The 9,954-nt window shown below is 43.2% G+C and overlaps 1 long non-coding RNA gene across 8 annotated transcripts in view; it reads right to left on the bottom strand.

Annotated features, from left to right (window-relative positions):
• The window catches only part of LOC135187282 (uncharacterized), a 52,379-nt gene extending 46,997 nt beyond the window's left edge, over nucleotides 1-5,382 (bottom strand). For all 8 annotated transcript variants that reach the window (XR_010307286.1, XR_010307293.1, XR_010307292.1 and 5 more), the window contains exon 1: nucleotides 5,277-5,382. This is a non-coding gene — a long non-coding RNA (uncharacterized LOC135187282). The remainder of the gene's footprint in view (nucleotides 1-5,276) is intronic.
• Nucleotides 5,383-9,954: the final 4,572 nt, after the last annotated feature.

The following is a 9,954-nucleotide window of genomic DNA, read 5'->3' as shown; positions in this document are numbered from 1 at the left end:
AGTGTCCATCGGACTAAGAATGTTTCTAGAACCCACCTGCAGGATATGTAGCTTTACTCTGATAATTTCCTACAGACAGATGCTGAAAACCAATGTAAAAATATTTAAAGATAGTATTAATGGCTGGACTGGTCAACACCATTTTATCAAGCCACTCATCTTCTGCATCTTCCAGCAACAGATGACTGTAATAGGAAAACAAATTCTTGACTTTTCCCTTTTCTTTTCTTGATGAAAGCTGCTTGCAACTGAACACAGGATTCTAACACAACCACCTAACTTATTTCTTGGAGCCAGTGACGGCAACAACATCTACCACAGACCACTCAAAAGATAAACCCCCACCAAAAACCCCAACACTCTCTGCATATTGAAACATTTATAGTCCCCTTGAAAGAAGTTCTGGAGTTTGGTAAACAAGAACAGAAACTGAAAATTCTGCAGGTATTAGAAGATGGAGGACTTGCTGCTGACAGACTAAAACCAAAGCAACAAATACCCTTTAGTGAAGAACTCTAAGTTTTACTGTGTTTAAAAAAAAAAAAAGAAGTTTCAACCTCTGCTTTTTTTTAAATAAAAGAAAAAAAAAGAACAAAACAACTGAGAAGAATTTTTACTTGGCTGCAAATTATTCATATCCATTCCTCTGGTTTTAGTCACATAAGATGAATTATTCTACCATTAAATCAGGATTTGGGGGGGAAAATGTTAATTAAAATTGAAAATAATTCTAGAGGAACAGTAATTGCTGCAGTTGGCCTGATGCAGAGAGTTTAACACCCAGATGACAGATCCTAATACAGCCAGCAGGGCTTACTGTGATGCTGATCTAACCCCTGCACTGGGATGGTGAATGGTTGCTGACAGGAACTAAACTAAGGCATTGCAGCAACCCATTTCTCAGAACCACACTTCTCTTTCTTTTCTCTCTGACCTACCACAAAGGTGCAGCTTGTGACATGATGGAGCAGGGTTTTATTTCGAGTGAAGTGAGCTAAAAGTAAAGCAATCTGGAGCAGGAACCTTGAAATAAACTAACCCTAAAAACAGACAAACAAAAAAAATCAAGTTCTTGTTGACATCTTGGTTGACAGGTTATGGGCACTCAGATGAAATCGAGGGAGTTAAAATTCGAGCTAGCCAGGGTCAGTTACACTATGAACAAGCAGGAAGGCATTACAAGGAGAAGCACAGGCCAGGGAGAAGAGAGAGAGCATTGTTCAAGTGACTGCCTGCGGGGTTGATTAGCTGCTTTCTCTCAGCAAGGTTGGCGGTGCTACCAGAGAAGACTGAAGCCAAACCCAGGTTTCAATCTACACCAATCTCAACCACGCCTACTATTCCAGACTTAAACCAAAATCAGATTAGGGGCAGGCGGATAAAGCAGACTTAGGAGCACAATGTGATCCGGCTCCGTAATCCCTTGCGCTGCTATCAAGAAATCCTTGCTTGACTCCAGCCCTTCCCCTCTGCATTCCTACAAACAGAATGTGCAGGGAGAGGAATGTATCCATGAAAGCAAACAGCAGGAGGAGTTCTATAAACGTAGAATCATAGAATCACTCAGGGTTGGAAGGGACCACAAGGATAGAGTTGGACTCAATGATCTCCTTGAGTCCCTTCCAACCCCTAACATCCTGTGATCATCTAGGTCCAACCCCCATGCCACAGGCAGGGACACCTCACACAACATCAGTCTATCCAGAGCCTCATCCAGCCTGGCCTTAAACACCTCCAGGAATGAGGCTTCCACCACCTCCACGGACAACCCGTTCCAGGGTCTCACCACCCTCATGCTGAAGAACGTCTTCCTAACATCCAGTCTGAATCTACCCATTTCTAGCTTTGTCCCATGCTAAAGCTGAGTGAATCAACTCTCGTTTAGATAAAGAAATAAGGGGAAATTAAGTATGCTACATCTCTAGAAATAAGGACATTAAACGAGGAGTCTAAAGCATATACTAAGTAAAAAGTCGGTAAATATTATAAGAGTTAGCAAGCTACAAATAAATATCTACCAAACCCAAACTCCTAATATTCTTTTTCTTGAGAGAAACCAACAAATACACATCCTTGTGTAATCCTGCACAGAGGAAAGGCAAACCCAAGCTGCTGCCCTGCACTCCAGCTGCATGTTTTTTGCTCCACTGACCTGTTATTATATACTAAAAAAATTGACAATGTCACTCTAAAAGGCAACAATAATAAATAATATTAATGTTTTGGTAAATAATATTACCTATAACTATGAGATTGCTTACAGCAGATATGGCTTGTGCTGAGGCTGCTTTCTACAGCTCTGTGCATTTGCACTTTCTCCCTCTCTGACTTGAGCAGAAGACAACATCACTGGGCCAGCAGCCCACATCAGTGGTGCTGCACCATCTGGCCAGACCACTCAAGGTCCTCATATACATTCACTTAAGCTCAGTGAACAGCCATGCTGATACCAGAGTGAATTCTGCATTCAGCCACCTATATCCTTAAGGACTTTTCAGCAGAAGATTCTCTCTCTCTCTCTCTCTCTAGAAGCCCTTCACTGCAAGCACCAAAGAATGAGTACACAGTTCAGGGTCTGCACAGGCTTAACAGGGTGAGATACTCAGGGCTTGGTCACTTGAAATCATTGTTTGTATCAAATTCTTGTCAGCTCTGTTTAAAATCCTCATAATAGTACCCCCTGAGTAAGACACAGGCAACTGTACTATGGGCAGAGTGCAGAATGCTCCAGAGCTTTGCAAGATACTCCCTGACAGAATTAGCAAACTTCCCAGTACTTTCTATGTGGCAGAGGAAAATGATAACAAGAAAATGGATGAGAACTGACCAGGTGCAGGGCATCAGGAGGGTCCCTCACTCTAAAAACAAAGCAAAACAAACCAACCAAAAATATTTCACTGGGCAATAATTAGAAATGAATAAGAATGAGACTGAAGCAAGTACTATGAAATTTAAAACATTAACTCACTGTTAAGTGTTTAAGCTTTAAGCACAAAAAAAGAGATTAATTACACACTCACTTGGCTACAATCATTCAGAAAACCATCTCAGGCTTTTAGAGTTCTCCCATACGAGGGCCAGCACTTCTGTTTGCCATCCCACTCACCCATCACCTGAAGAACACTCAAACTCCAGCTGCAAACCCTAAAGACAGAGGCTCTGTTAAGATTAAAGTAGATTCAGACTGGACGTGAGGAGGAAGCTCTTCACCATGAGAGCAGTGAGAGCCTGGAATGGGTTGCTGAGGGAGGTGGTTGAGGCCCCATCCCTGGAGGTGTTTAAGGCCAGGCTGGATGGGGGTCTGGCCAGCCTGATCTAGGGTAGGGTGCCCCTGCCCATGGCAGGGCGCTTGGAACTAGATGATCCTGTGGTCCCTTCCAACCCTGACTGATTCTATGATTAAGTTGTTACATACTTCTGTCCTTTTTTTTCCTGGAGACATACTGACAGGCAAGAAAGGTGAAAAACTGAGGTCTTCCTCCATGCCCTGCAGCCTGGCAGGTGTTGCCAGTTCATCCCTCTCCAGGCAGAGGGCAGCCCAGTGTCTGTAGAATGAAGACGAGCATAAGGGGATAAAACGCTGGAGCAAGCATTTCCTTGTGTTCACAGGCTCACATGTTGTGCTTGGCTTTGTTGACACAAGGAAGAGATTTGGCCTCTCTACATAGTTATTGTTCTAAGCATCTTAAGGGACTTTCTCCAGAGCATTCCACATTTAATGTGGTTGGACATTTCACAGAAGTCATTTCTTCATTTTTCTTATATTAAAAAAAAGTCCTGTTAAAAACAAATCACTGCAAGTTGTTAACTAATATAAATTGTTTGGGTTTCCCTCCCTTCCCCTTTCAGGCTCTTACACCCAGAATTTTATTGTCTTGCTTCAGTTTGGCATTAGTGATTCCTGTACACGTTAAAAAATATACATCTCACTGAAATACAGGTGCAGGAGGAGAGATTCAGGCTATAAATCACAAATCTGGGATGATTCTTTATTAAAATGTGAGGGGCTTTAAATCTACTTATCTAGCTACTCTAATAAAAGTTTATATAGAAGAGTAACTCTTCTGCAATCTTCATCTTGTACTTTGAGAATCATTTTTGAGTCAGTAAACATTTCCTTACAGCTTGTTAGAGCTGGTGACTCCTGACTTTGTACCTACCATAAAGTAAGTATTTGCACACATTGCAGGTCTACTGAAGACACATTTGCATTAAAGACCATTTCAAGTAGTACTCTGAAATTAAGAGAGCAGGAAAGGAATGAGGACTTCCCAGTCCAAGGCCAACGATGTTTGCTTAAGCAGCCTAAAGCAAACACATTATGCAAACAGCTATTTCTGTCTAGGGAAAAAAAAATACACCTTAAGTGCAGTTACCATAAAAATATCTTGTTAACAAGCAGAAGAAAGTGTTCACTGTTGCCCTTTCCAACATATGATTAGGAAAAATCTGCATTCTGAAGTTTAGGGTTTGTCAGTTTAACCTTTGTTATTATTGCTAGTTTCCTTTAAACTTTAGAACTTTCAACAGCAACTTCTACTGAAATTGTGCTTTCGAGCTCTTCTCTTCTTGACATGAGCCAAATTTTACTGCCAGAAAACTTCCAAAGCATTCTGCCTCCTGTTTGCTTTCCTGTTCTTAGCATAAAACCTCTGAAGATTCATCTGCTGTTGTTGCTCCAGTTCTCTCCAGACACGTTCATATCTTTGCACAATCCTTCAAACCCAGGCACAACACTGAACTGCTTAAAGCCAGCAGTGATTAACAGGTATTAGGGAACAGATAAAGCATTAAATAGCAGCTCAGGGTTACTTTATGGCTCTAACTTTGCACACAAACCTTCTAAACTGCACCCAGCTCCCTGGTGCTTTGGAGTGAGTTTAAACCACTGCCTGAAACAAATATTTGGTTTCCAGAATTTAGTTTACAAGTGCTGATGCTCCACTTCTATACTTCAGCATTCTTACTAACTATCAAAAATGGTAAACAGCTTCACAGAAGCTTTTTCTGACCTTTGATGTCATTTCTAGTCTAACATGAACCAAACCAAACCAAACCATTCAATGGCTGAAGGACAACTGCCTGGTTTCCCACACTTCCTCCCACCACAATAACGTAACCAGAAGCTTTCAAGTAGCATTTCCCACATGCAGCCACAGAAAACATTTAATTGAGGACTGGAGATTTGTTCTTCACTAAAATAATGAACGATGGAGTGCAGCCTGGATGCACAACCATGGCTGCCATTAGTCACTGTACTCAAATTTCTTACTCACACAACTGTCACTGGAAAATGAGTGGCATCAGCTAAGTAGCAGCAGGCAGCAGTGGAGTGGATGGCAGCAGGGTGGGCAACAGCATCCCAAGCCTGTGCTGAGGGAAGGGTCAGCCTGGTGCTGCTTAGACCAAGGTCTTCTCTTATGGAAATTAAGGTGAAGGGCCTGGCAGCTGATGGGGATTAGTAATCAGCTAAAAACAAGGCAGGTGTGGCCCTGTGTTTCCTGTAGGCTCTGCTTTCCTCCCTAGAACCCCCCAGGGAGGTAGTGGTGACCCAGAAGATTCCTGCTGGTAAAGTAAGCAGCTGTGAGTAGCCACACATGGAGTGGAAGTAAATCAATAACAACAACAACAAAACACTAAAAAAGGGAATTTACACAATTTGGGTGAACAAAGAATTTAAGATCTCAGCCACCAGGCAGCTACTGAAGAATTTAATTTCAACCACATGAATAAGCTCTGCATGTTTGTGCAGGTTGGAGTCACCAGGTCTAAGTGATTACTTAAGGCATTTATTATACTTACCTTTAGCTCTGTCTTTAGAAGATAAAGAAGACCTAAACCCCCAAACCTATGGGAAAGTATTTTGTACCAAATATCCAGTTAATCTAAGGAGATAAACAGCAATGCTTTCAATAAAAGCTTTTCCTTTGGCTAGAAATTGCCTGTCTCGTTTTAACTTCTCTTATTAAAAACAAAAACAACCCTAAATGTTGGCTGAAATAATAATGAAGTCTTGAAAGTTATCTAAGTGGTGACAGTGGTGCTTGTGTTTCCTCAGTGCCTCTCTGCAGCCAGCCACAGGAAGTGTGTGTGTGTGTATTTGTCATCTGCAAGGAACACTCCTGGACTGCTATTTCAAAGTTAGCTTCTAACAGCGAGGGGACATCCCTGTGCTAAGGAGACTCGACACGTCTGGGGCAGAAAGTTTTGTGTTCTTCTAATCGGGTGGCAGTCCTCTGAAGTGTATCATCAGTGCACAGTTTAATTTTAGGGAGCACAGTGTGTACCCTCTGTTCTCCTGACTTATGAAACTGTGCAGACATCAAAGCAACCAGAAGGTTTAATTAGGCACTTTAATTGTATAGAAGGATGGTAAGGTATGCATTCAGGAAATAAAACCCTGATTCTCCAAACTAGTTGAATGCCAGTGAACAGAGTGGCACTCACATACTTGTGGACACAGAATCACAGAACTTTACAGGTTGGGAGGGACCTCCAGAGATCGCTGAGTCCATCCACCCCACCCTGCCAAGGCAGGATCCTCTGGAGTAGTCCGCACAGGAATGCATCCTAGAGGGTTTTGGAAGTCTCCAGAAAAGGAGACTCCACAACCTCTCTGGGCAGCCTGTTCCAGTGCTCTGACACCCTCACTGTAAGGAAGTTTCTCCTCTTGTTGAGATGAAGTGTTCCAGTTTGTAGCTGTTGCTCCTCATCCTACTGCTGTGGACCACCAAAAAGAGATTTGCCCCCTCCACTTGACACCCACCCTCCTCTCAGTCTTCTCTTCTCCAGACACTGTGCCTTTCACAACACTATGCAGAAAGAAGATGGACTGGCTTGGAGGTTTGGTGGCTTGGTTTTTTTTCCCCACTAAAATAGGTTCTAGATATTTCCATCTTGCAGGTCTGGCACACTTAGCCCTTTTCCTGGCTGAAACAGGGTCGGGCATGCACACACTCAAAGGCTGCTTTGTATGCCTGTGTCTTTGCTTGGCTGTGTGCATGAGGAAATTCACTTTAGAGCACGCACAGGAGCAGTAACCGACGGGGAAATGTAAGTTTGCTGTTTCACTGAAAGCTTTACCTGTAACTGCCAGAGCTCTCCCTCTCCCCAGGCTTTGCTGCTCCAGTTTGTGTCCTGCCTTTCTGGAAAGAAACAAAAGCTGCTTACACTTCTGTGGCCAAGCAAGTGCAAGAAGTGCAACTGTTTGCATAACTGTTCTGCCAATACGATGAACCTGGCATACTCCAATCATTTGTCAGCTGCAATCATTTGTTATGCTCTGCAGAGAGGAGTGAGTATACTCTGCTCTGCTTGCCTGCACCATGGAGATTATGAAATACCCAGTTTGCTCTTCCCCTCTTCTGATTCATTCTGTCCTTCAGCAGGAAGAACTCAAAGCATTTAGAAATCTTTCCTGCATGTGTTCACATCCTTTTGTAAAGTCAATTTCGTTACGTGTGCTTTCTCTACTGCTCTTTGTAACTTCCCTGCCTGTTTTTATCCCCTGCTACAAATCACTTTCGTATGCAAGCTTCATTAACATGGTTTACACCCTCTTCTAGGGTAATTAAATTATTATTAAATAAACCAGGCCTTTGTTATTCAAGGTCCCATGTCAGTTTTCAAAATAATGGCTGGGAATCATCCAACTGCAATTATGCTTCTACCTACCTAAATCCTCTTTGTAGTTTTAATTAAAATACAGTATCCAGTGTGATTTCACCTCCTACTTTAAGTTCTTGCACAGCACTGGTTAAGGGGGAATATATATATATATATATAGTCTCAATGAAGCAGTGAATCCTTTTTGTAGGCTTAAATAGGGAGAATAAACACCTTGCTTTATCCCAGTAGGAAGTGACAGACTTCTGTAAGCTCTGAAATTGCCTTTAGAAAGATCTATTGTTTTCAAGGCACACATTGGGAAACTCAGGCCAGGGTATGGCTGAGAATTGTTCTTGCTAGTTGGCAAACGTTAGGGGAATGCAAGTCACAGAGAGATGAATGCCCTTGAACAATGACAAAGGAATTAGAAGCGTGGTGCAAACACTTAAGGATTGCCACAATAGCTGAGCAGCTGGCAAATGGCATCAGAAATATGAATCTGAGGAGAGGTAGAGAACATCTTCGGGATGATTGGGCATATTTATTAATAAATGAGACTGGAATAGTAGCTAAGGGGAAGAAATGAAAAGGCCTTGGTAATGCAGGGTATTTTGGGCAGATATGTAACACTGGGAAATTGCCTTTTGAATAGATATTTTTTCTTCCCAAGGTTTTCCTCAGCTTCAAAAGTTTCTCACCCAGTCCAGGGAATTACACTTGAGCATGAAAAATGAGAGAGACTGGAGTTATTAGTACTGATTCTGCTATCTCTTCTGTCCAGGTATTCAGTGAAATCAGCACCTACTCCTTTCAAGAACTCTGAGAAAATAGACCTGATGCTTCCAGTTGTTCAGGTAATTCTGAGAGTAAAATGTAATCAGGAGAGAGCATCTAACCACAGAGAACCTGTACAGGCAAACCCAGAAACTGCCCTCTGATTCAGAAGAGCCTGTAAGAGAACTGAGGTAAGACCTTGGGTGCTATCTTCACTGCAGACTTCCCGTGAGACCTGAAACAACAATCACCTTACAGGATCACAGGATGTCAGGGGTTGGAAGGGACCCAAAGAGATCATCAAGGCCAAGCCTCTGCCAGAGCAGGACCATACAATCTAGCTCAGGTCACACAGGAACACATCCAGATGGACCTTAAAAGTCTCCAGAGAAGGAGACTCCACAACCTCTCTGGGCAGCCTATGCCAGTGCTCTGTGACCCTTACAGTAAAGAAGTTCCCCCTTGTGTTGAGGTGGAACCTCCTTTGCTGCAGCTTACATCCTCATCCTATCACAGGGAGCAAGTGAGCAGAGCCTGTCCCCCACCTCCTGACCCCCAGTCCTCAGATATTTATAAACATTGATTAAATCCCCTCTCAGTCTTCTCCAGACTAAACAGCCCCACCAAAAGAAGCACCTCAGACCTTTGCACAGTTTGTCACCTTACTGCAGAACCCTTGAACGTTGAATGTCTCTGCTGTGCCAAAAGACTGAGAGCCCTGGGGCTGTTTGGTGTGGAGAAGATAAGGCTGAGAGGGGACCTGATTAATGTGTATAAATATCTAAGGGGCAGGTGTCAGGATGGAGGTGCCAGGCTCCTTGTGGTGGTGCCCAGTGGTAGGACAAGGAACAATGGGTACAAAATGGAACCCAGGAGGTTCCACCTCAACATGAGGAGAAATTTCAGTGAGGGTGCTGGAGGCCCAGAGTAGGCTGCCCAGAAAGGTTGTGGAGTCTCCTTCTCTGGAAACTTTCCAAACCCAGCTGGATGTGTTCCTGCGTGACCTGCCCTGGGTGATCCTGCTCTGGCAGGGGGGTTTGGATTCAATGATCTCCAGAGGTCCTTTCCAACCCCTACCATTCTGATTCTGATTCTAACCCTGTGCAGGTCTTTCATGCAGCTCTAACTTATAACCCAAAAGTTAAAGCCTGCCATTAGTAAATTTCTTCTACAAGTTCCAGTATACAGCAATTGCTTTGGTGTGTTACTAAAGCATCCCCAGTCATTCTGAGGGATCAAAATGGGTTGGAGCAACAGCAACTGTTCTGCTGTGTTACCAAAGCATCCCCAGTAATTCTGAGGGATCAAAATGGGTTGGAGCAACAGCAACTGTTCTGCTGTGTTACTAAAGCATCCCCAGTAATTCTGAGGGATCAAAATGGGTTGGAGCAACAGCAACTGTTCTGCTGTGTTACTAAAGCATCCCCAGTAATTCTGAGGGATCAAAATGGGTTGGAGCAGCAGCAACTGTTCTGCTGTGTTACTAAAGCATCCCCAGTAATTCTGAGGGATCAAAATGGGTTGGAGCAACAGCAACTGTTCTGCTGTGTTACCAAAGCATCCCCAGTAATT

This window comes from Pogoniulus pusillus, chromosome 27, assembly GCF_015220805.1.
Source record: "Pogoniulus pusillus isolate bPogPus1 chromosome 27, bPogPus1.pri, whole genome shotgun sequence".
In the NCBI taxonomy this organism is placed as follows: domain Eukaryota; kingdom Metazoa; phylum Chordata; class Aves; order Piciformes; family Lybiidae; genus Pogoniulus; species Pogoniulus pusillus.
Note: the sequence above shows the minus strand (reverse complement) of the source record. Positions and strands in the feature narration are given on the sequence as shown.